The sequence below is a fragment of the Saccopteryx bilineata genome, chromosome 5, assembly GCF_036850765.1.
Source record: "Saccopteryx bilineata isolate mSacBil1 chromosome 5, mSacBil1_pri_phased_curated, whole genome shotgun sequence".
In the NCBI taxonomy this organism is placed as follows: Eukaryota; Metazoa; Chordata; class Mammalia; order Chiroptera; family Emballonuridae; genus Saccopteryx; species Saccopteryx bilineata.
Window position 1 is genome coordinate 13,844,572 of NC_089494.1, and position 27,125 is coordinate 13,871,696.

Below are 27,125 nucleotides of genomic sequence, written 5' to 3' on the forward strand. Positions count from 1 at the left end.
GAGGCCTTGAGTCAAAACTATGAGCATTTATTTCTTAAAATCATTTCATTTCATGGCATCTAAGAAGCTGATTTCACACGTTACAACATGACAGAAGAAAAAAGAACCATCTGTGATTCAGTAGTTCACTTGGAGATGATGGTTGACTAAACTCTGGGTGCCTGATTTATAATAACCCATCTCACAAGGGACTGAGAGAGAAGTCAGATGGGAGGTATGGACACCTTTCTAGGAATGGCATGTTTGTGCCCATGTCTTAGGAGCCTCCCCATTCCTGGCATTCCTGTTAACTAGATGCCCGGGAAATTCTATTAGGCCTCAGAAGATTGCTAAATGAATGAAAATCAAAGCAAAGAGATTTGACTGATCTTGACCGTGGGTGGATCTTCAACAACAGATAGTACAGAGTTTGATGAAACAGTTTTACTTCACTCCTGAAGACCTCATTTTATCAGCTAGAACGTCCACATTCTACTGAGCCACAGTCTTAGCGATATCTTAAACATGCATATGTCCTTAGAAAATATATATGCTTTTTTGGGGGGGTAGATATATTCTTATATTTCATAAATTGTGCTATTAAGTTTTTTTTAAGCTTGCTAGATGTACTGTAAAATGGTGCAATAACTATGAAAAGCAGTTTGCCAGCTTCTCAGTACGATAAATTATTAGCACATGACCCAGAAATTCCACTCTGAAGTAAGCACCCAAAAGAACTGAAAACAGGTGTGCGAACAGAACCTTGTGCACAAATTGACTTAGCAGCACTATTCACCATTAGCAGAGGCGGAGACAATCCGAATGTCTATCAGCTGATAAATGGACACACACAGCATGGAGTGCCCCTACGGTGGACAACAGCTGAGCCACAGAGAAGAATGAAGTAGTGGTGTGTACTCCAACATGAGCGAACCCTGAAAACGCTATGCTAACTCAAGAAAGCTACACACAGGGGCACGTATTACACAATCTCATTTATTTAAAGTACCCGGGACAAGGAAATCCACAGAGGAAGGAAACACATTGGTGATCACCAGGGGCCGGGGGTGGGGTGGGGAGGAGAATGGGAAATGACTGATTAAAGGGTCTGGGCTGTCTTGGAAGCGATGAACTGTTCTGGAACTTGATAGTGGTGATGGCTGCACAACATTGGGAATGTACGAAATGTCACTGAATTTCATACTCTAAAATGGTTAATAGGGTACATTTTATATTATGTGAATTTTGTCATGATTTTTTAAAAAAAAAATCAAACATAAAAAAAACACTTGAGAGCTCTCTCAACCCTTCTTCTAATCAGGAACAAATTATCAAAATCTTTATGGTGCTTTTAAATGGCATTTATGTTTAAGATCAGTTTACTTCTTGTTTAACAAGGGGGAAAAATAGACATGAATTACCCACATTTAAATTCTATGGAGATGGATAGGCTAGCACAAGAACATAGATGGATATACAAACACCTATTGCCGAGGGATAGATCGAAGCGCTCTTTCTCCCTCTCAAAGGAAATGGTGATTTATAGCAAAACTTTTGTTTTGGAAGGAGGATCTGCCCACCCTTCTGGGCTCTCCCTTGCACAGAGCTCTGTTTGCATAGGTCCCTGATGTCATTCTTCCTTGGGTTTTATTTAGGCAATCCATCCTCTTTATTTATGTAACTCTTCAAGTTCTTTAAATGCATGATTTTCATTTCCTTGACTGTTAGGCAGAGCAGACTCCGTCAAGGGAGATGAACCCAGCATTCCCCGTGGCCATGACCGTGCAGAGCCATTTGGCAGGGTCCTGCATCACTCAACAGTGTTTGGGGATGATTTGTGGAGCGTGTGTGTGTGTGTGTGTGTGTGTGTGTGTGTGTGTGTATTACACCAATGTCAGTGCAGGGTTCCAGCAACAGACCAAGAGAGAGAAAGGGTGCTGCCTTACCCACTAGCAATTTTAAAGGCACAAAAGTTTCAGGAAATGAAAAACAATGCTTTCAGCCTGAATTGTGGTGGTGCAGTGGCTAAAGTGTCGACCTGGAATGCTGAGGTCGCAGGTTCGAAACCCTGGACTTGCTTGGTAAAGGCACGTATGGGAGTTGATGCTTCCTGCTCCTCCCCCTGTTCTCTCTCTTCCCCCCCACCCACTCTCTCCTCTCTCTATAAAAGTGAATAAATAAAATCTAAAAAAACCCAAAACAATTAAAAAACAACAACAATGCTTTCAGCAGGTAGGTTAGAATCAGAAGTGATTCAGACTGTGCAAGGGATGGTAACCTTTGGTTTTGAATTATTCGTTAAAGATGATTTAAAAAAAAATAAACTGATGAGATAAAATATAAGCCTAAACTGTCTTCAAATGAAAGCAGAACAAAACCAAGTATTTTCCTGGCCTTGTCCCAAGCTCTTGCTTCTTACTTAATTTCCAATAATACAGAAAACTGAAACCATTCTGAGTCAAAAACACATTTATCTTTTCTTAAAGGCATCAAATGTATTTTTTTTTTGTTTGTTTCTATAAAAAGGATGATTGAAATGTTGTCTCTCCATTTTAGCTGAATTTTTTGAAGAAGTTACTTATATTTACCATTTCTGGTCAGAAGATGACAAACTCCAAAGTTATTGTGGGCATAAAATAAAGTAACAATAGTAATTGCTGATGTGACTTGTATGCTTATTTGTGGCAGGCCCTGTCCTAAGCATGTCACATGTATTATTCTTTTTTTTTTTTTAATTTTCTTTTTTTTTTAGATGAGAGGAGGGGATATAGTGAGACAGACTTCCACATTTGCATTGACCGGGATCCTGGCAACCCCTATCTTGGGCCACACTCAAATGAATTGAGCTATTTTTAGTGCTTGAGGCCCATGTGCTTGGACTAATGGAACTTTCAGGACCCAGGGCCACGCTCAAACCAATCAAACCACTGGTTGTGGGAGAGGAAGAGGGAGAGAAGGGGGAGAGGGAGGGGAAGTGAAACAGATAGTTGCTTCTCCTGTGTGCCCTGGCCAGGAATCAAACTTGGAATGTCCATAGGCCAGGCTGATGCTCTATCTACTGCGTCAACTGACCAGGGCCATATATATATATATTATTCTTTATATCAACCTCATTAGGGGAACACTGTTAAGGATTATATTTGAGGATACATAATTCACACAAGACCATGCAATTAACATGGGGTTGGACCAGAACTTGAAGCAGAAAGTCTGGTTTCACAATTCCTGTTCTTGCCAGCTCTGTTATGTCACACAGTGCCTTGCAGACAGCAAGGACATGAGGCCATGGCTGCTTCCTCCCTCCTTGTAGGACAGTGGCAGCAGCTTTGAAGATGCCGACCCCCAGCGTGCTGAAGACAGCATATTGAAGATGAAGAAATGCCACCTCTGACTCTCACAGACAGAGCCAGGAATCTCATTTGTCCTGAACCTATTCTCCGGCTGGACGAGGTCCGGTTAGCCGCCACAGGACAGCTGGCCAGCATACCAGCCGCAGAAAAAGAGGCTATTTCCAGAGGGACTTACCATATGCTCTCTCATCTACTTTCCCGGGAAACACAAGAAAATTTGTGAATAAGGGTGAAAATCATTGAACAAGGGGAAAATGTTCCTAAGGGAAAAAAGGCTATGTCTACCATCATCATATTACTCTGAGATGACTCAAACAAAAAAGCATTATTTAAAAAAAAAAAAATCAGATAACAGCAGATCTGTTTTGCTGTATTTGTCTTGTATTTTTAGTTTTGAAATATGTCTCCTCAAGTTTGAGCAATCTGGTCCCTCTCCCTGTGGTGATGATGCAGAAGTGGATGCCGGGGGAAGAGTTGGTGAGTTTCAAATTGACAAGACAGGCTGTGTGCGAGAGTCAGGGGTCACGGAACAAACCGTGCCTTGCCGGGTGGCTGGAGGGAGGCTCTAACGAGCAGACCTCTGCTTGAATGCTTGCTTCTGCTGCTATGTTTGCAGCCAGTCAAACTGCTGGTGGGGTGCTATCAATTATTAAACACGGGTCCTCAGATCTTTACATGGGGCATGAGCGCCCAGCCACTCCTCCAGTTAGTCCCTGAGCCGCTTCGCTGTGTCCAATCACTTCACCATTAGAGACTCGGCCCAGCTGGAAAGAAATTCCAAGCCAAGATTTCAGCTGAACTTGTCATGAGCTAGAGCCCTCCGTTTCAAGGGCTGTCTTTTTGTTTGTTTGCTTGGCTGGTTGGTTTTGTTGTTGTTTTATTTTTGATTTAGCAAATGTTTATTGAGCTCCCACACCATGCCAGGCTCTGAAGATACCAGGGAAGAAGGACAGGCCCCTGGTTTCATGGTTATGACATCTGGTGACAGTGATCAAGTAAGAAAAACCCAGTATTCATAAACACTGCAACGGACTTTTCTGCATTCTCAGGGTCCCACTTTGAGTCGGTGCTCGTGTTGGGAATAATGTATTTTGATTTTAATGCACTGATCTCCTCTTTTGGACAGTTAATATACATATTGTTAAAAAAAATGAGTCATAGCTCTTTCCATTCCCAGGAAGTGCTTCCGAATCACTCTTCCCTAATGTCATCCAGTTAATCACAGCAGGAAAGGGAGAGGAATGAATTGGTCCACAGCAGGGGAAACGCAGACAGCAGAAAAACAAGGAGTACACTCAGCCCCGGGCCAACCCCATGGAGTCCACAGGCCCCTCCCGGCCACCCAGCCTTGCCTGACCAGTGCACACCTGAGGACAAGCAGAAGGCAAGGCAGCAGCCTGTGTGGAAAGCTGCCTGCCTCTGATTTCAGGCCCCGCGATGGAGAATGCTCAGCCTTAAGTATTGCAGAAGGGAACTGTGAGCTACAGGATATCTCTTCTGATTCCTCACGAGAATCTCCCTAAGCTGTGTATGTTCCAACTGCGCCGGTTGCTTAGCTACAGACAAGTACAGTGTTACACAGACGTCTTCAGCTCCAGACTTCTCACTGCCATTATCAACCCTCTGCCAAATGAATAAAGAATATATAAATACTTCTGTTCGGTCTTCTTCATTCAGTCATTCCTTAAATGCATTTTGACTATCTACTCGGGTTAGTATCTTACTGTTGCATAACAAGTGATCCAAACCTTGGTAGTTTAAACGTGGGATAGCTCAGAGCTTTTGTGGGTCAGGCTGTAAGCAAGGGGTCACAGGGCTGTCATCATCTCAAAGCTCGTCTAGGGAAGGATGCACTTCCATGCTCACATGGTTGTTGGCATGCCCAAGGTCCTTGCAAGCTGTTGCCCAGGGACCATCCAATGGGCTTCTCCAATATGGCAGCCTGCTTCATTGAAGATATAAGTCAAGAGGTCAGGGAGAGAGCTGCTAGAGAGATCGAGGTCGGAGTCTTTGGTAACATAATCACAGAGATAACATCTCATTGCTGTGGCCAAAAACCTTTGTTAGAAGCAAGGCACTAGGTCTCTCCCACATTCAAAGTTAGGGGATTACACAAAGGGGGTGAATGTCAGCAGTTGCCAAGCACAATTCTCTGTGGCAGTCTCTGGGCTTAGAGATGAAGATATGGTGACAATCCAAACAAATAAGGCTGCTTCCCTCCTGAAGTTCACTCCCTGGGTTGGAGATACTGAAGCATGACTCCAAAGGGCATCTATAGGATGAAGACAAGGAACAAAGAAGGAGCGTAGGGAGATTCATCCATGTTTCCTCATCGGTACTGGGTCAGGCAGATAAATGGGAGCTGGGTCTCTGGATACAATGTTAGAACTCACTAAGGCAAATCTTAGTATATACAGAGTATGTGGCTATAATAGAACTGAATTAGGAAGAAAAAAAAACTCTGATAAAACTACTGCTTCGAGGCCCTGGCCGGTTGGCTCAGCGGTAGAGCGTCGGCCTGGCGTGCGGGGGACCCGGGTTCGATTCCTGGCCAGGGCACATAAGAGAAGTGCCCATCTGCTTCTCCATCCCCCCCTTCCTCTCTGTCTCTCTCTTCCCCTTCTGCAGCCAAGGCTCCATTGGAGCAAAGATGGCCCGGGCGCTGGGGATGGCTCCTTGGCCTCTGCCCCAGGCACTAGAGTGGCTCTGGTCACCACAGAGCGACGCCCCGGAGGGGCAGAGCATTGCCCCCTGTTGGGCAGAGCGTCGCCCCCTGGTGGGCGTGCCGGGTGGATCCCGGTCGGGCGCATGCGGGAGTCTGTCTGACTGTCTCTCCCCGTTTCCAGCTTCAGAAAAGAAAAAACAAACAAACAAACAAAAAAACTACTGCTTCAAGTCCCTTTATAAGAGGAGAATCCCTTTAAGTTCCTAATTACAAATGTATTCTAAAGTGAATGTTTCCAGAGAGGATCATACCTTGTCCTACAACCAAACTAAGCTACAAACACCTGGATGTCAGATTCCTTAAGGAAGGAAATTTGGTAGGGGAGAATAGAAAAAATGGGAGAACTTTGTATGCGTGGCTGTTTTCTCATTATTTTAGAGAGTAAGCTTGCTTGCAAAATAGAGATAACAACAGTACTTTATTGAGTCTGTAAGAATAATTCCCCCCTGTCCCAGAATGTGCACAGCCTCATCCCCAGAATTTGTGAAGGTGCTATTTTCCATGGCAAAAGGGACTTCTCCGATGTGATGAGGGTTAAGGACCTTGTAATGAGAAAATTAGGTTGGATTATCTGGGTGGGTCCAACTCAATCCCATGAGTCCTTAAAAGCAGAAGAGGAAGACCAAAGAACTGGGCAGAGTCCCCATAGCTGAAAAAGCAGAAGAGAGTCACAGCTTGAAGCTAGAGGAAGAGGGTGAGAACCAGGGATGTGGGTGGCCTCCAGAAGCCAGGCACAGTCCTAAACCAATAACCAGCAAGGACATGGAGACCTCAGTTCTGCTACTGAAGACAATCCATTCTGCCAACACCCAAGCGAGCAAGGAAACAGATTGCCCCCTAGAGCCTCAGAAGGTCTGGAACGCAGCCCTGGGGGCACTGATGTTACGCCCCCATGAGATCCAAATAAGACTTCTGACCTAAGAACTGTAAGATAAATAAATCTGTGTTGTTTTATGTTCACATTATGGTAATTCATCACGGCAGCCATAGGAAACTCATAGGAAACTCATACGTTCATTCCCAGAACGTATGCTGAGAAGGCTGGAAACGTGTCTGTTTGTCACTTTTGTGACCCTGTGACCTGGGAGTTCTCAGTTCATAGATGGAAAAAGACCACCTGGCTAAAAACTGGCTTAAGAAAATCTCTACACACAGTTTATTTCCAGATAACCCCCTTTTCATGATCACATGTGTCATGTAATAAGCAGCAGCTTCCTGATGCCGGAGCTCCAAATGAACAATATTTTTACACTATCTAGTGAACTGCATAAAGTGCCCACTGACCTTTTGAAATCAAACTTCCTGGGCTTGGTGTTATTTTTTTCCATTCTAGTCACTTCATCTAGATTTAGCTTAGTATATTTAGCAATGAAATAAGATTTGAAGCATAGGTCAAACCCCCAAACAAATCAAGTGTCCAGTACGTCTTGTTGTCCCCACTTTTCTGTAGATTCACCGCCGAGTGCCAAGCACTGGCCTTGCTAACACCCAGTCAGCACCCACCACAGAATGGCCTCTCCGTGCTTGCCAGCCAAGGTAAGAAGAGGTGATGGAGTATTTTTTACCTACTTAACCTTTCTCATCATCTGTCCTACTAATTAACTAACCCTTAGAATCAAGAAACTTACAGGTAGTAAAGGGAATGAAGGACTTCTGTTCCAGTCTTATGATCAAGGAACTTAGTAACTAGTTGGGAGCTTAAAACACGTGTCTAACCACAGCTGTCAACGCAGAGCTGTGCACGGTACGATGAGGGTCTCAAGGAGTGGGACAGGTACTGTGCAGCGTGCCGTGTGATGTCAGGCTTGAAGAACGGAGTGCTAGATGCCACCAGATCGGAAAGCCATTCTGCTTTCCGTCCTACTGCCCACTTGCAGAAGAAAGCCTCGGTTTCAAGCCACGGTACCTCGAATGACCTTCTCATCCTTGAGTGTCTCTTTCTGTCCCCTCAAGAGCAGGAGCCTCAGGCTGGGAGCCCCAGGCTGACCCAATGCAGCTAGAATTTCATTTCATTGCTTGGCATCTCTTGTGTTTATTTCCATGGATACCTTCTGTTTATGGCAAGTGAAGTGCTCTTCTATTTTCAGTGGTGGCACAATGTTTTCTTTTCAAATTACTTCATTTAAATTTTTCTAAAAATGAGTCCAATTGAATTTTCTTAAGTAAATATTATTCCAGATGGTGCATGAATATGGCAATGCTTTTTAAAAGTGTTACAAGAATAACTAAAATTTAGGAAATACTGTAATAAAATGGAGTGCGGGATAGAAAGGTAAGTGTAGTGTTTGAGAGGAGGGAGTCACCGTTGTCAGCTGGGCTGGTGACGGTCTGAGAAGCAGTCAGTTGAGAGTGGCATTTGGCACTGAGCAGCGAGAGAGAAGAACTGGATATGCCGTGGTTGGCACGGGCATGTAGACATGGAGTGGAAACTCCAATTTAATCATAAATAGCCCCAGAAGGCAGTGAACAGAGCACTTCCGGGGAAAGAAACGAGTGTGCAGGGAAGTAATGGCAGATGCACCTTGATGAGGTTAGAGGTCACCCTTCATTACAAGCTTTCCTCCCTTGGGTCAGGTCGGCTTCTGTCCCCGAGCTGACCCACAGTTAGCTCCCAGGGGTCCCACGGCAATGCAATATAAAGAGGCCCTTCCTACACTTTGGGATCTTGTGTCGCTCAGCTGCTCTGATTAATGCAGATGCTGGAGGCTCTCCCCTCCACCCGCCTCCCAAAGCTTCTGCTGCCCAGCCCATCAACAAAGGCTACATAGCTGTCTGATGTGTTAACACCAGTACAACTAGTGCTCGACTTACGATCACGATTGGTTCCAACAGACCGGCCGTAACACGATTTGGTCATAAGTTGAGTAGGCTGTATGTACAGTACTGTGAAATGATGTTATAAAAATCTTTAAGTCATATTTTGTCATAATTATCTTTCATTATTGTTATATATCATAATTTTCTTTGTTCATTTTATGCTATTTGTATCATCTCTACACCATTTTGTTTCTTATTTTTACATTCATTAGGTTTAAGTAAAACATTGCATTACCAGTACAACTGGTTTAATATTTGCAAAGATAATTTCCTCTTGGTAGACATCTTAGGAGGGGTTTGATGAAAAATATCCAAGACACAAAACATAAATTGCTGTACCGAGTCTGGGATAACAGTTGAAATGGTGCACACGGAGATGGTAGTGCTGCCGGAAGCTGGTCCGCACTGTCGTCCGCCCAGCTGGGCAACGCTTGCGCTGCCAGACACGGAGCAGTCGTGGCTAGCGACTGTGGTCGTAAAGTTGAATGGTTGTAAGTTACATAGGTCATAAGTCAATCAATATTTGTATTCACTTTATCTATCATTTAAAGCATTTGCAATAGGAAGCTAACCAGGGTCTCCCTCTTTCATTATTAAGAGCCTGCGACTCTAAGAATGCCATCCACTTGAGTTCAATCTGAGTACTCATGGTTGTTTAAAATTTGCGCATTTTTTAAACTGTTCCCTTCTATACCTAGGAATCCCTGGATAGCCATTCCCAAGTTAATCTTATGCGCTCCTCGCCCAGTGGTCGGCAAACTCATTAGTCAACAGAGCCAAACATCAACAGTACAACAATTGAAATTTCTTTTGAGAGCCAAAATTTTAAAACTTAAACTATATAGGTAGGTACATTCCTTATCGAGGTAGCACCCGCACGTGGCATTTTGTGGAAGAGCCACACTCAAGGGGCCAAAGAGCCGCATGTGGCTCGTGAACTGCGTTTGCCAACCAGGGGATAGTGACGGGGTGGGGTACGGGCTGAAGTTCGTGGAGTAGGGACAGGGAGGCAGCTGGCATTGTCAGGAGACTTTATGTTTCATGGATTTTAAAGTTTCTAAGTTTAAAGAATATGCTCCTGATGCAAGTGTTAGATCTCAGGTCTGCTCTGTTTAGTTTATAATATTAACGAGGGGACCTCCTGTCTCCACCTGCAAAGCCACCTGTAGTTTCTGACCCCTGCAGGCATGGCATTCTGTTTCCTAATGCGACGGGGTGGGGTAACAAGAATCCCAGCAGGGAGGACATGGGAGGGGAGCTGGTCTAGTGTCCTGGAAAAGTGAGACCTTGCTGACTGGGTTGATTGGAAGAGCTAGAAGAAACCGTTGAAACCGAAGAAGTGTTTCTTGTCACCTGCTATTGTGCCTGACATCGTCACCTATCAGTAGTGACTAAAATTTTTGGATTGAGGCATTATATCTCCACTGTTCATATCCTTGGTGAAGTATCACAGATGCCGCTGACATCTTAGCATAAATGAGAAACCCCCTAGAGTCCCAGTGGGGCACGAGGAACATCAGTTTTGATAGGAAAGGGGCTTCTGAGAGAATGAGGACACGAGAAAAGCAGATTTTCATGGACTGACTTTGACTTTCTAAGAAAAAGGAGGCAAGAGTGATACGCAAAATGTCTGACCACAGTATACGATGGGCACTGGAAGGGCTCCAACCCAATCAGAATGGTCAAAGGCCCTCAACAGCAGCCAGGGCTGCAGCGGCACCTTCTGACAGAACATCATTTAGGAGGTCGCCCCAACAACAAGCCCTGAGAGCTCTTGTAACGTTCCCGCACTCGGCACAAAGGACACACACTGAGTTAGTGGACAGCGTGCCCTGCGCTGTAGCCAGTATACGTGGGGGTCTGGAAAGGATTGCCTTCCCCTCTAGCCATATCCATTGTCATAACAAATAATTGATGAACCCCCTATTCTATAATGAGGTTTAGCAATTAAAGAATAAACAAGCAGTCACGTGACGTCACTGCAGGAGGACCAGCAACAGCGCGTGAATCCCCTGCATCCTGCCTCGGCACTCAGCAGGTCGATGGGCTATAACAGCAATAACTCATCCTCCCCAGGGTGTGTTCTGCCTGAGCTCCTGTGCACTCAGTTCATTAAGCTCGTAAAGATCCACAAGGCAGGGGCCTGCTGGACCCAGCATGATGGTGAGAAACAAGTGACAACCTGCCCTCCTCAGAAAAATCCCCTTGTCCTAAGCTCTGGTCTTTCCATCTCTCTACTGACAGTTATAAAATTAACAAGCCGTTGCCCTTTCAGCCTGTCATCTGAGGCTCATGGCTTCAGAAAAGCTGCTGCAGAAAAGTGACAAATAGCACTGGGGTTAAAAATTACCATCATGAAATGAGACGCTAAAATTGACGTTAAAATGTCACAGCCACCCAGTGGATGATTAGAAGTGCGTTGTCTCCTTGGGACGCTGAGAAAATGGTGAGACGGGATTTTCTGCTCGGTTGCTGATCAGTCAGCTGAGAAAAACTATTTCAATTGAATCACCAAATTGCAAAATATGGAGGAGAAATCTTTTAGGCTATAAGTCCTAGTGGACATCCACTGTTTTTGCTTGTTACCCATTGTTTTGGCAAATGAATTTACTTTTCCTTCAGGACAGACCATCCCTCTTCTCTTAATCTCAGATTTTTTCCATCTTCTGGCCTCAAAGATAGGCATTTGACTTAGCACATGTTCATCAAAATGTTGAATTCACTGGAGCACATTGTTTTCTATAGAGACGGGCGTATGAATCAAGTGAGATCACTAAGAATTAATAAGATTCAACCTTGAGTCTTTTTTTTAGAACAGTTAAAGGGGAGTCTTTATTCCAGTAGGGTTCTGAGGTGATCAGATGTTACCCTAACATTACTGGCAAACATCTGCCACCACAAGGAGATCCCAAAGTTTGGTGAGCATGAAGAAGCCCCAATGTGTGCAAACTGAACCCTTCAAGTAGTCACTTGAACAAAAAAAAATGCCCTTTTCATTAAAAGTAATTTGAAAGGCATCCTAAAAAAATTTTAAGTTATTTCTTCAAGGGACATTTGTACCTGCTTACTTTAGGTAGCAGATTAAAAATATTTATTCCTTGATAAAAAGAAATTTGTATCTCAAAATTTGAGGGATAGTAGTATCTTTAATGGCCCGAACCTTCTCGATAGGCAACAGCCAACTGTTCTGGTCCTGAGCAAGATTCAGAGCCATGACGAAGAGGACAAACATACTGAAATGCCAGTCCTGAGAGTGGTCCTTTCTAAAAAGGAGAAGTCGATTCACACAGACACAGTAAGCTTTAAGCCATCTGGGATTTTTTTTCTACCCAATCTTTGGAACAGCACAAAACAGTCATCTGTTCTGAAAATCACTCCTTACTATATTCTATCTTTCTAATTTAATTTCATGTCCTGCCCTTTTCATTGCCAAAATCTTTCTTGAAGAGCAAGAAATAACGCCATCACTGTCCATCAAAATATCTTATGGTATTTGAGGGAACTTTTAAAGTATGAAAGAAAATTAACAATGTGAGAGAAAGAATGTATTGTCCTACAGCTATTAATTAGGGGTCTGACTGAAAGGAAAAGAGTTCTAAGTAAACCCAGATTTTTTAGAAAGGACTGATTTCAATCAGGAAGATGAGAGTGACCATAGGGAATTGAAACATCCATTCTGATGGACTGGAGAGCCATCAATTACAAATCTCTGTCTTCCTATAACATCTACTCTGTGCTTCTAGAAAAATAAAAGGACATCTGAATGCGATCTTTTTTTTTTTTCATTATCTTGCTTTAGGTTTAGACCATTATAGAATTAGAAGTGAGACCACAGGGATCACTGAGGAAACAGGAAAACAGTAAAGTGTACATTCTCGAGGTAGATGAACTGATCTTGGTTCAACCAATTACCAACTACTGTATGTAGGCAGGCGAACAAGTGCCTTAACTTTTCTGACTTAGTTTTTCATGTGTAAAATGGGAAACATTACCAGCCACACCAGTTTATAGGGGATTAAAATAAATGCACTATATAAAGCACAGACTATACCTAGGGCTCAATAAATGCTCCTCGTTATTACCCTTGTTGTTATCACCTCAAATCCCTCAGGTAGGAAGCTGCTCTACCAAAGTGGTTTAAAAGTCTTAGACCACAGTTACCAGATAAGTTATGGATTTAGGTGTAGAGCTCAGGCTTCTAGATTCAAAGATCTGTGTATTTTCCATCTTCAAAATGTTCTATTTGGATGTATTTTAAATTTTTAATTGATTTTTAGGGAGCAAGAAAGAGGGAGAGACAGAGACAGAGAGATAAACATTGATACATTGGCCCACCTATTCACGCCATCATTTGTTGATTCTTGTGTGCACTCTGACCAGGGATCAAACCCACAACCTCAGCTTGTCGGGAAGAAGTTCCAACCAACCTAACGAACCAGCTAGTGCCTTATTTGTATATTTTTACACTGCAGTAAGGAAACTTCAGATATTCCTTCGATAAAGGAGTTTCTGTAAAAACAAATTATGAGAAATAAAAATACGAGTAAGTCATTTAAATTTGGAGTCTCAAATTAGAATATTTAAATCTGTAATTAATGTAATAAAAAAGTCCATGCCATGCACCAAAGAGGCGATCAATTATGAATTCCCTCAGAATATTTGGGGAAACTTTCTTAAGGCTGACTGATCATCAAAGCTCGTTTGCTAACAACATGAAGGCAATTTTTCTTGGAACAAAGACATTTCAGGAAGGGTTACAAAACAGAAGGCAGGCAAAAATCTTAATTAAGCCAAGCTTTCACATATGTGGCTTTGTTATACAATTTGATTTTTTGACTTCTTAAGAACTCTCCCTCAAGATCTACTTCCCCATAAAAATTTTTATTCTTATATCTTTAAACTTTTTGTCTTCTTCATTCCTCCCACCCATTCTTCGTACCAAATTTGCAAATAAGTGTCTTATTTTCTCTGGACTCTTTTTTGGGTAATAACTGTTTAAGCTGATTCACTGCTCTGGGTTAAGTTAAGGATCTGACAGAGAATGAGCTAATGGCTTAGTGTGCCACCCTCTAGGGACACATCTACATCATACATAAGTCTTTGAGAAGCTCAAGGTCTTAAGCTACAGCAAGACTAATGAGAGAGGCTTCAGATAGGTGTGAAGAGGAGGATAAAGACAGTGGCTGATGGCAAAGCTCTCATCTGCATCAAGCGAACAGCTGCTCGCTCCAGAATCTCATGGAGCTTGAAGCCGGGCAGGACAGTTTTACCTTTAAGTTAACCCCAAAGTTTGTATATTCGTAGTTATACCCACACACTGAATTTGAATGGAGCCTAGGCCTTTATTTATAAGAAATATTCTTACACTTAGCAAAAATTACACCAAGCTCAGCTGATTAGCTATGAATACAAATACAATTTTTTACTTTTTAAAAAATATATATTTTCTTTAAAATACCTTTTAAAAGATTTGTTTAAAAGTGTTCAGAAACAGCATTGCTCCTCCAGCACTGTCACTGCGATTCAGATAGATGAATGCGTGTCAGAAACCGGTCAGCTGGGACCAGATGTGTGCAGATGCCTGGCCCATCACATTTACACAGCCCTGATGAAAATGTATATGATGCAGAGATTGTTTAATTTGTCCACATTCAGTTTATTTGCAAATATAGAAAACAGAATTCTTGGTTAGGGCAAAAGCATCCAAGGTTCAGATGAACAATGACATTAGTAGAGCCATTCAAGCTAGTACATGATGGCATTTTTTTTTAAAAAAGACTTCCTTAATGAGCAGATTAATAAAATAAAACTTTTGCAGAGATAGAGATGTGATTTTCCCCTTTCACATCACTGAGATCTTTAATACAGACAAAAAAAATATGTCTGCCCTGCCAAGATGGGGACAGTACTGTCTTAAGAAGTTACTAGTGATTTTGGAAAGTATTTTCCATGCACACGAGAGTGATAGCTGCAGCAAGACTAGTTGATAAAACATAACTTAGATGCTAACTCTCTGTGGAACATTGGCTGTGCATGCATTGCCGAGGGAATGCCTTCAGGACGTTGAATCAGAGAAACTATTTAATTCTTCAACATAACCAGTAGGCATAATAGCTCTGAGACAATCCCTGCTCTGCAAAACAAGAGGATAATAAAAAATTAATTGAATTTAGTGAAATATGTAAGAAAGTCTGTTCAAGTTAGCAATTTTTTTTTGGTCAAAACTCTCAGATTTGGTCAGATGATTATACTTATTGGAGATTGTTGAAAATCCAAATTCATTGAATGGAAACACTAGTGTCCAAAGAAAAACTCTTCTCTCTCAGAACTAATGGGAATCTTTTTGTTTCCTGTAAAATATTTTTTCTGCACGCCTATAAAGACCTCATAAATATCAATCAGTTTCCTTGGTTTTTAAACAGAATGATAATATTTATTTGAGAAATCTAGAACTTTATATGGGTTGGTATAAAAACATTGAGTCAGAAAAGTTTTGCAACATGCGTTCTATGATCAGAACATGAAATTTAATTCTAAAAATTGTAGCAAAAATAAAATTCTAATTTATATTTGCCACTCAATTCTGCTTGTGCCTATGAATAGAGAAAAATAGTTCAATCAAATGAGGAGATACTTCAAATCATCTTAGTCCTGTCCTTGGCCACCTCTGGGTCTTCAGATATGGGAAGATTGGACAAATTCTGGGGTTGAGCAAATAAATGTCATAGCTCTGCTTCAAAAAACAATCAGGTGACCTAGAATTTCTTGCTCAGTGGGAGCCATGGGCCCTACTCATGTGAGACAATCCAATGGCCCAGTTTGGTTCCATCTGCCGGAACCAGACTAGACCCACTTGGATTTGAGCTGGATCAGAACCTCAGGAATTGGCTCAGGATTTAACCATCAATATAAGTAAGGCAGAGTTCCAGCACTTCTGAATTCTCAATGTCAGTTCATACTGTGAGAACTGTGTATGGCAGCGATTGTCTGGCTGTCACCTGCTTAAAATCTTCAGCTTTTAAAACATACACAGGATTACTCAACTGAGGAAACACAGATTCACTGTCAGTGACAGAATCGCCTAATCGTCTTCCATACATGTGCCCTTCGCTTGTGTTTCACTTGACCCTCTCTCAAGATTCTGTCTGTTAAGATCACTTCTCTTTCCTCTCTGGGTCTCAGTCAGCTGACCCCTGGGAGCTGCATCGCTATTCCCTTGTTGGACTGGCCCCAGTGGGAAGGAGAAGTTAAAGCAGGGGAATGGGGAATGGGATGGGTACCCTCCTCCCTGCCCCTATTTCAGCACTGTGGTTCTAGTCAAGTTTGAATCTAAGACTCTAACATCTGACAGAGAGAAATCTAAGTTTTTGTGCAACTACATGATGGGGGAAGGACACGACACAGCAAGAGCATGGTTGAAAAGCATATAAAAGTTCAGTTAAAGCTAACTGTGGGCTTGGTGTACATCTGGAATATGACTTGGCCCCTGAAAATCATGATGTGATCTTCACGTGAGTTCATGGAAGTATTGTTTTTAAAATGAAGAAGATAAAACTTCTGTTCTACTGTGTTCTGATGAGACTATCCCCTGGAAGAATGGTTATCAGACTGCAGTGTAATGGCCCCTGGAGTTTTGCACAGAACTGAAAAGAAACAAGCACATAGATGTGTTAAAGGGAGTCTATTTCCAGATCATCACCATCCATATTTATTCTTGTCCAAACCGGTTGTCTTTGAGAAGGGGACATTGGCCAAGATTTTTCTCTAGCACCCCTATGCCTCGTCATTATTTCCCATGTTATTAAAGGAAGACGTAGCTCTCACTCACCCACAGTCCTGGTGTGTTACTCAAAGATTTAGAGCACTTCTGAGAAAGAAAAGAAACAAAGAAGGCAGACAAATCATTCAGTTATAGCTAATTTAGTCAAGTGGCCTTCCTATCTAACTCATTTAAAAAATAATCACAATACATATTTACCTTTTTGTTTACCAATGACTTATCAAAATTTATAATATGTTTAGGATTTAACGAATGATATATTAATCATTACAAGAAATAAAAAATTTAAATTAAATTGATTTCATTATTGCAGAGGATAGTGTCAATAATATATGACATTAATTATGTAATGCTATATTACATTAGGATAAAATTATTTGGGGCAATGTGATAAAATTATGACTTTAAGGACAAATAAGTGTTAGTCTAAATTATTGACACATACAGATGTATGTGTGCATTTTCTAAGAGGATAAAAGTGGCTATCAAATCACCTTGATGTTTATGTCTTTTTTGGATACATTAAAAACAATGATGTAATACTTTATTTTTAAAATTAATGTCTCCAATATACTGGAAATTACATCCATTGCAACTATTTATACTTATGATGAAAAGGTTTTAGATGTCTGCCTAGAAATGTTCAAAGGAGTACATAGATCTTTAAAGTTCTTTTAAGGAGTACATGAGCAAAACTAACTTACTACTGAGCATAACACTTCAAAAGGGGTAGGGAGAAATGAAAAGATGTTCAAGGAAGAATCAGAGATGACAACAAAAGGACTTGAAATCATCTCATATGAATTTTTTTTTAAATGAGTACTTATCTAAGGGAAGAAAAAAAATCTACAGACACACGAAGGAGTAATCTTTAGCTCCCTGAGGAGTTGTGTTTATAGCCCACAGGGCAGGTCAAGATCTAATGGATGAAATATACAGATATTTCAGTTCCTATTTTAATTGCCTTTAGACTACAGGGCCTTTCATTTTCCCCTGTATACACAGTACCCTCATGCAATCCTTGGCAGATAATAAGCACATAATAAATATTTGTTAAATGAATGACTGAACCCAGTATGGAAAACAATTTGTCAGCATTAGATCTTCTCAAAGAATAAATGAACTATTACAGAAGTTTCCTTCAGAGGAAGTGTTCAATTTTAAGTTTAAAGGGGAATAACATATAGGCTGCTGTTGCCTGAGATAGATCATTAAGGTCATCTCCAACTTTTCTTTTCTGGTATTCATGATATAATTTCTTCTACATTAAAAAAAACTTTATGTTGGGAACCTAAATTATTACCAGAAAAAAAGTATTTCACCTTTTATGTACATACATTTAAGAACTAGAGATTATTTTCTTTGCCCAACATTAACAAGAACAGCTTTGTGCAAATAAAACACACTTTAATATTGTCAGGGAATGTTAAGTTTGAGGTGGACATCACTAATTTAATTGGGACAACTGCAATAACCAGAATCAATTAGAACCTTAACAAGAGTCAGGTGGCTGTGTTAATGTCTTTCTAATTGTGTCTGTGACTCACTAATTCAATAATTATGGCCAATATACTGAATTGTCCATGAGGGCTATATTAACTGAATCTAATTAAGGAAAGAGTTTGGATGCTTCTTGAAATACACAGTATAAATTAAATAGAAAAGGAACTTTGATTGTCATTGATTTCCAGGGGACTTGGAAATTCTTCTTTCATTTTTATACTGGAAAATTATCTGAAATTTCTTTAGTAAGAGATTGTTACATTTTCTCTAGAAAACAACGAAGTGAAGCAAATATCCAGGTGATATAATGCAAGGTGATAGAAGTCCACACAACAACCCTTTTGCTCCACTCATTTTTGTCCAACCACCCTGATTTCCTCCTATCTATTTTTAACCCAGGTTTACTGGGTCCCTGGACTCCTATAACTCAGGTTGGAGAACTTGTATCCTGCTAAAGGGATGCTTGTTCATCTGATACCACGAACAGCTCCTCCTACTTTTCCCACTAAAGAACTATCAGTAAGATTCATTTTGTTTCTCCCTCTTTGAAAAAGTTTCTAAAGGTAAAGTTAGCTGTTCAGCCAAGCTCAGGTAGAAACCTAATCTTTAAAAATCTTATAGCTTTAGTGAACACTTCTATAGGAGGCCACAGAACTCTATCCAAAGCTTTGGCAGCTGCAGACCAGTTGGCTCAGATAGCTGTCTCTCCAGGTATCTGACTACCCACCAGGGGTAGTCACATCACTGTTTCCCTCATTTTGTGCCATGTTACCACTAATGTATTTTTCATTTAGTGGAAGGATGACCTTGAAGCTTGTTCCTACTATTCCCATATAAAAAGCAGTGGGATATACATCTAGAAACCTGGGCTCATGACTTCATTTTACTGTTGACAAACAGTGTCTCTGACTTTCCTGGTCCTTAGTTTTATACAATTCCATAATAAAAGGATAACAGCCATTATGTGTTGTCTTATTTTATCAGGATTGTTTTATCTCTGATACCTATAGTCATGTAAAATTTTAAGGCAGTATAGATTACTCAATATTTCCACATTTTATCTGTAGATACATAATAGGTTTTAAAAAAGACAAACACTTTGGTGTCTATATATGACAGAAATGAACAACTGCTATACTTTCAATATGTACAGTTACATGTACTATGTGTTAATTATATCTCAATAAAGCTTTTAAAAACAAAACTAAAACATGATTTTTAAAAGAAACCTGGCAAAAGATAATAGATCTGAATTGTATCACATGGTTGTGATATGTCTCTCAGTATTTCTCGGTATGTCTTTAAAATTTTATAAATAAATTATTTAAAATGCTGTTTTGTCTTGAAGCATAAATAAATATAAAATGATAAAAATTTCTTCAATTTTCAGTCTAAAAGAACTAGCACTTTACAAAACGTTGAATTTACTTGTGGTAGGTGATGGTCGACAGAAGTGCTGTTTGTAGACTGAAAACTGAGGGGCAGCTTCAGAGCCTGAAGACACGCGCGGGTTGTGCCTCTCTGTCGATGGTAAAAGAAATCATTCTGAGCTTCCGTTTTACTCTACGAAGGAAGACTTTTGCTTCTTTTTGTGAATGAGAAAAGTACCTTGCATGTTTCTATATACATTATTTAACATGGAAATTTCCCTTGACAGTCAACAGAATTTGTCAGATACCACAGTCTTCATCTAAACTCAGTCGCTGGTTGCCTTTCTCTGGCTGTCTTACCAGCTCCTGCCTCAGTTTCCTTTCCTCAGCACCTTCTTTTCCTCATTTTTTCCTGGAGCAATCTCCCTACAAGTTCCTATTCCCCATTCATAAAATGGGATATTCTGAGTAACAACCTCTAGGATTGGTGTATGATTAAATATATAAATCAATACATGAGAAGCAGGACCAAGAACACAGTAAGCACACAATCAATGCTATTTATTATACATGTTATTATTTTGTTAAAAATAATATATATAATACATACAGATATATCATTTCATTAAATTACGTATTGCTTGTATCACACTCCCCTTCCTCACTCTGTAGAAACATTCAGTAGTTGCTCATCGTTGTCAAGATCAAGTCCAACCCTCTGGTTCCTCCATCTACTGTTTTACTGATTTTTACCACTTTTTCCTCAGCAGAAATTGCTGTAGCCAAGTCTATTCTATTCTTTTAAGATTATTTTTCTATTGATTTGAGAGAGATAGAAGAATGGAGACAGGGAGGGAGAGAGAGAAGCTTCTCTCTCACATAGTTGCACACTCATTGATTGCTTCTCGTACGTGCCCCGACCAGGGATCCTACATGCAACCTCGGGTGTGCCGGCAGGATGCTTTATCCATTGAACCAGCTGGCAGGGACTGTTTTATTTTCATTTTTTTGACTGAAAAATTAAATTTAATGGGTGGCATTGATCAAAGATACATAGGTTTCAGGTGAACATCTCCATGGCATTTGAATTGTTGATTACATCGTGTGCCCATCACCGAAAGTCAACTCAATTTCCATCACCATATATTTGCCCCCCCCCAATTCACCTCCCTGTGGTAACCACTTCTTTTTTGTCTAGGTCCGTGAGTCTCAGTTTTATATCCCACCTTTGTGTGAAATTATATATTTCTTAGCTTTTTCTGTTTTAGTTGTTTTTCTTAATATAATGTTCTCAAGGTTCATCCATATTGTAAGTGGCAATATATCATCATTTCTTATGGCTGAGTAGCATTCCATTGTATATATGGACCACATCTTCTTTATCCAATTTTTAAAAGCTGTGCATTTTTTAAACTTTTTTTCATCTAACCTTTCTGAAACCTCATTCCTAAGCATTCTCAGGCTATCATAGCCTTAGAATCACTGTATTCTCTATTCTAAAATCTATTTTCTTTTCGTAACCGAATTACTCATGTTGACATCTGGGACACACACATAAAAGAGAGAAGCAAAATAAGATGGAATCTCACATTTTCCCAGTTAAACTGTAAACTCCTTAGAGAAAGGACTCTCTGCATTTCAGGATTGTGTGTTTGACATAAAACCCACCGAGTAAAAGAGATTCAGTAAACGATGGCTAAAAAGCCTGGTGGAGACGTGACTGATTGTTTGAAAAGTGAGGCTTATCTTATTCCAAACTAACCTCAGGTTCCGTCCGGAATCACTCCTTAGCTCATCATTTCCAGTCCTCTTTACTTTCGCATTTCAAGGTCAAGGTTCTGAACTTATCTCCAAGGCTTTCGAGTTGTCCGGTGTGCAATCAGCCCTCTGACGGACCTGGCGAGGGCTGGATGCATTTGCACTCCCAAGAGAAATGTGAAAGGGAAGCTGAGAGAGGATTTCTGTGACTTTCACCTGAAAATGCAAAGTGCACACAAACACTACAGTAGGGGTTAGACTTAGCCAAAGCAGCAAACAGTAGCAGTTTGCCTCAGATCTCTTTCTCCGTGTCCCTCAGATCTTTACAATGCCCCCCCCCCCCGCAGATCTTTCCAATGCCCCAGGTGTCTCAGGGCACCCATGGGAACCTTCTCAGTACCATAATTTTCAGGTCTGTCTTTTGTTTCCTATAGGGTGAATATAAACAGATATTATTATTATTATTATCCCTGTTTTATAGATGAGGAAACTGATAACTTATATAAACTTAGTAAATTGTCCAAAGATTTCACATCACAGAGCCAGGGTTTAAACCAGGATTTTTCATTCTCGAGCCCAATGAGTAACTACCTCTTTTTGCATTTGTCTGCATGGAAGGGCATCTACTTCTCCTGGGGGGATGGTGGGTCCTGTAGATGTTGGGCTGGAAGGAGGGAAGTGGACTGGCGCGTGTTTGGGTCCAGGTTTGCTCCTGCACACTGTTTAGACCAGCGCCCAGAAGCTCCGCTGTGGACACACAGGCACATCGATTCCTAAAACACCAAAATGACAGCCACGCCAAACCCTTTCCTCTGCACAGTAATTCTGAACGCTCTCTTAGAAAATTACGTATCTTGTTTCAGTGTTGTTCTCGAAAGTTTGAATACCTTTGGGAGAAGAGATTATTTTTTTCCCCAGAACAATTTGCCAAGTCCATGGGGCTTCTTTCGCTCCTATGTTATGTGCACAGTGGAAACGCTGGGTTCTGACAGTGAGCAGGAGAGGAGGATGAAGCGTTAGCTCCCCTCTCACGCTCCCAGGGCTGCGAGGTGCGCGGCTGGGGTCCGACTCAGACGCCCAGAGAGGCCGCGGATTCTCGGCTGCCTCTGGGTTGTTGACATGCAATTAAACAACTAGCTTCCAAAATGGGGTTCCTTTTGCTAAATCCGCGGAGGCTCCCAGCAGAGGTGCTCCATGGCATTGAGAAGAGGGTGGTGCTTTTCATCTCAGATGACTTTAAAAACAAATTCCGACCTAAACAAATAGGCCTAAATAGCGAACAGTGACGCTGAGGTGCTTAGGAAGGCAATCCTGACCAATCAAGAGCCACAATGAGGACCAAAAGATAATAATAATAATAATAACAACTAAAAATGCACAATAGAATCATCTGGGAGCTTTACAAAAATATCGGTGCCCATGACCCGCCTCCCGCTCTCTCTGTTCTAGACAGTTCAGGAAAAATAAATGAAAAATTGAGCTTCCATATAGTAAATTTACTCCAGATCTTCTCAGTTAAGAATCACAGAGCAAAAGTCTTTGTTTTTACTTGAATAATGCAGAATTAACCACACTCAGAATTTTTTTTTTTAATAAATTTTTATTAATGGTAATGGGATGACATTAATAAATCAGGGTACATATATTCAAAGAAAACATGTCTAGGTTATTTTGTCATCAAATTATGTTGCAAACCCCTCGCCCAAAGTCAGATTGTCCTCCGTCACCCTCTATCTAGTTCTCCGTGCCCCTCCCCCTCCCCCTAACTCTCTCCCTCCCTCCCTCCCATGTCCTCCCTCCCCCCCCACCCTTGGTAACCACCACACTCTTGTCCATGTCTCTTAGTCTCGTTTTTATGTTCCACCAATGTATGGAATCATGTAGTTCTTGTTTTTTTCTGATTTACTTATTTCACTCCTTATAATGTTATCAAGATCCCACCATTTTGCTGTAAATGATCTGATGTCATCATTTCTTATGGCTGAGTAGTATTCCATAGTGTATATGTGCCACATCTTCTTTATCCAGTCTTCTATTGAAGGGCTTTTTGGTTGTTTCCATGTCTTGGCCACTGTGAACAGTGCTGCAATGAACATGGGGCTACATGTGTCTTCACGTATCAATGTTTCTGAGGTTTTGGGGTATATACCCAGTAGAGGGATTGCTGGGTCATAAGGTAGTTCTATTTGCAGTTTTTTGAGGAACCACCATACTTTCCTCCATAATGGTTGTACTACTTTACAGTCCCACCAACAGTGAATGAGGGTTCCTTTTTCTCCACAGCCTCTCCAACATTTGCTATTACCCGTCTTGTTGATAATAGCTAATCTAACAGGGGTGAGGTGGTATCTCATTGTAGTTTTGATTTGCATTTCTCTAATAACTGATGAAGCTGAGCATCTTTTCATATATCTGTTGGCCATTTGTATCTCTTCCTGGGAGAAGTGTCTGTTCATGTCCTCTTCCCATTTTTTAATTGGATTGTTTGTTTGTTTGTTGACACACTCAGAATTTTTAAATTTAGAACCGTAAGGTCTGCAGAACGGGTCTGTTCTCCCCGCCATTTTGGCAACACAAGTGCTTCTCGGTGGTCTGTCTGGCCAGCGTCTCCTTAGCTCCTGATGTTTGTCTATTATTCGCCTCAGACCCAGAAAGACATGGGAGTGCTAGGAGGACAGGTCTCCAGGTGTGAAAGTTTTTGCATTCCGAAAAGCAAAAAAGAAGGAAAATTTATATCTATGCACTCCAGAAAAGTCACAAGTCAATCTTTTTCCCATTATTAAAAAAGTAATAACTGTCAAATATTTATCATGTACCGTGCAATGACGTTTGTCTAAAATCTCAAGTAATCTTCATATTTATTTTTAAAAATTAGTATTCTTTTATGTGATTAAATTTACCCTCTTTCTCCTTGCAGAGAAAAACAAGAAAAACGCATTGAACTGGTAACAAAACTCACTTAAAATGTCATTTTCACTGTGGATCATTTTTCTCTTACATTGAACACACTGAAACAACTGCCTGGACTCCGCTTTCCTTTCTCTCGCATGATTGACAAGGATAAGGTTTTTCCATTTGGAAAGTAATAAAACAGGATCAATAAAGTAAACCTGCTCATAGCACAGTAATCTCTCCAAGGCACAAACAGCTTTCTACATGTCTGGGTCCAATTTAATTTCAACAACTAGCTAAAGTGTACTTTGCAGAATCTCAAAAATAAACGTATGATTAAAAAGTGAGAACTATCTAGAGCAGCGATTTCCAACCTTTTATATCTTGTGGCGCACACAAACTCATTACTAATGTTCTTCAGCACACCCAAAAAATATTTTTGCCCATCTGACAAAAAAAAATAGGTATAATTTTGATTTACTTACAACTGGACAGGTATTGTGTTGGCAGTTGTAATTTTTATTATTATTATTTGACAATCTAAAGGAAAAGAGGTCAGTGCCCCTGACTGAATTGGCAGGGATTGTTTGTTTTCAAAATTCTTGCAACATGCTAGTTGAAAACTGCTGACCTAGACCAGTAATTCTAACCTTCGTGAAGTTTCATTACCAGATTGTTAGATTTCCTGGTATTCTTGTCCAACCTGCATTCTTCTTCTCACTCTCTTCCACAAATGGTACAGAAATGGAATTTATTTAAGCAATGGGAATTTACTAGTTTGATCTTCAGATTTCCCTCAAATTAAAACAGAATTAGCTGAACATATCCCAAAGTCAACCTGGAAAATTTTGCTGCAATCATGCAGAACGTTCTGTCTTCCCGGCTATGAAGTAAGGAGGGCTGATTTTGGAAGAGGCTTTAGAAACCAATCTAAGCCAAGTCAGATATTAACATCCTATGAAAAGAGAGGCAGCATGCATATTGTCACAAAGGCCCATCTCTCAAAAGCTTCCCACGTTGTGTAAATGTATCACTGTTCTGACAATGCTGATTAATCAGTAAACATGTCCTCTTTCCCCCTCCCCGACAGACTACCCACACTGGACATCTGAGAAAGCTCAGTTTTGTTCCTTCCATCTACAAATTTTACTACTGTGCTTGAGAATTTTGGTGTGAGTCTTTAAAAAAAAAATCACAGCTCACTTTGTATCCACACTGTTATACAGAATGTATAAAACCCCCGATTTCACACTTCCTTGCAGTTTGTCCACCTTTCAAAATAAGGGAAAGGAGTAGACAAAGGGATGTCACATGCTCTGGGATTTCATGAGAATATTGAAGGGCCTGTCAGAAATTTCTTTAGAAAATAAATAATTTTCTACTTCATTGGAAGTAAATAAACAAAAAAAACAACAACAATTAAATGTATGGTATTTGAAAACTGCAAGGCTCTTAAGATATTATCTAAAAGTAATAAAATATTACTGTCAAGTCTTTATCAGTGAGGTATTTAATTTAATTTTATATTAACTTTTTTAATAAAATGAAGACAGAAAAACATCTGTCAACATATTTACAAAGTTTATACACAAAGTATATATATATATATATATTTGTAGACACACATACACACACATACAAACACACACAATATTTTATTTAGCCTGATCATAATTTATAAAGGGTAAACTTCAGAGAGCCATTGTTCTCAGTGTTACCTTCCTTTAATGACATCTCAGAATGGTTCTAGTGATCTATTGCTCCAGAACAAAGTACTCCAAAATCTAGTGGCTCAAAATTACAGCCATGTTCTTTGCTGCTGATTGTGTGGGTCAGACATTCGGGCAGGGTTCTACGGGGCAGCCTGCCTATACTCCACAGCACCCGAGGCCTCTATAGGAATGGCACTGATGGCGAGAAGCTGGCCAGGATGGCTGGACCTCTCTTTTCTTGTGCCTTTGGCTAGGATGGTTCAACTGATCCGAGAGAATCCAAGATGGTTGCACTCACAGACTGGTGTCTTGGCGTTGATTGTCACGTGGGGCAACTCATTTCTCCTCCACATGTCCATTCCTCTGGAGAATTATCTCTTAATAATCTAGCCTTAATGTACATGGGGACTAAGTTCTAAGAAGCAAAAAATGGAGACCTTAAAAGTTTCTTAAGGCTTAGATCTGGATCTAGTAAAACACCACTTCCCTCATATTCCATTAGGTAAACAAGTCACAAGACCAGCCAAGTTTGAGGAAAAGAAGGAATTGTTGGGGGAGAGTCATCTTTGGAGATTTTCAACACCCAAGATCTTGCTAATATGGCATTTTTCTTTCAAGGAGCGAAAGTTTCTCTGCCATATCAGGGTTGATAGTCCAAAGAAAATATGAAATGATTTAAGAAATTTTCTTTCTGGTAGCATAAAACCTCAGTGAATTTGGGGAATGGTATTTTCTATTGAGTTGATGTTTCTTATTAATTGAAAGTTAACTGACTTAATTTCTGTGAACTGTTGTTCGGGCTGTGCATCATGAGCTTATCCGGCCTCTTTTATTCACACTCATCAAGAAAAGCTAATTAAACATCTTTCCAGTGCTAGGTACTTTTTATTTATTTATTTTTTAATTCAGTGAGAATAGGGGAGGCAGAGACAGACTCCTGCATGTGCCCCAACTGGGATCCACCCAGCAAGCCCACTAGGAGGCAATGCTCTGCCCACCTAGGGCATTACTCTGTTATTCAGCAACCAAAATCTTCTAAGCACCTAAGGCTGAGGCTGTGGAGCCATCCTCAGCACCCCAGGGCCAACTCGCTCCAATCGAGCTATGGCTGCAGGAAGAGAAGACAGAGAGAGAGAGAGAAGCAAGGAGGGGAGGGGTGGAGAAGCAGATAGGCACCTTTCCTGTGTGCCCAGAATGGCAATCAAACCTGGGACATCCACACACCAGGCTTATGCTCTA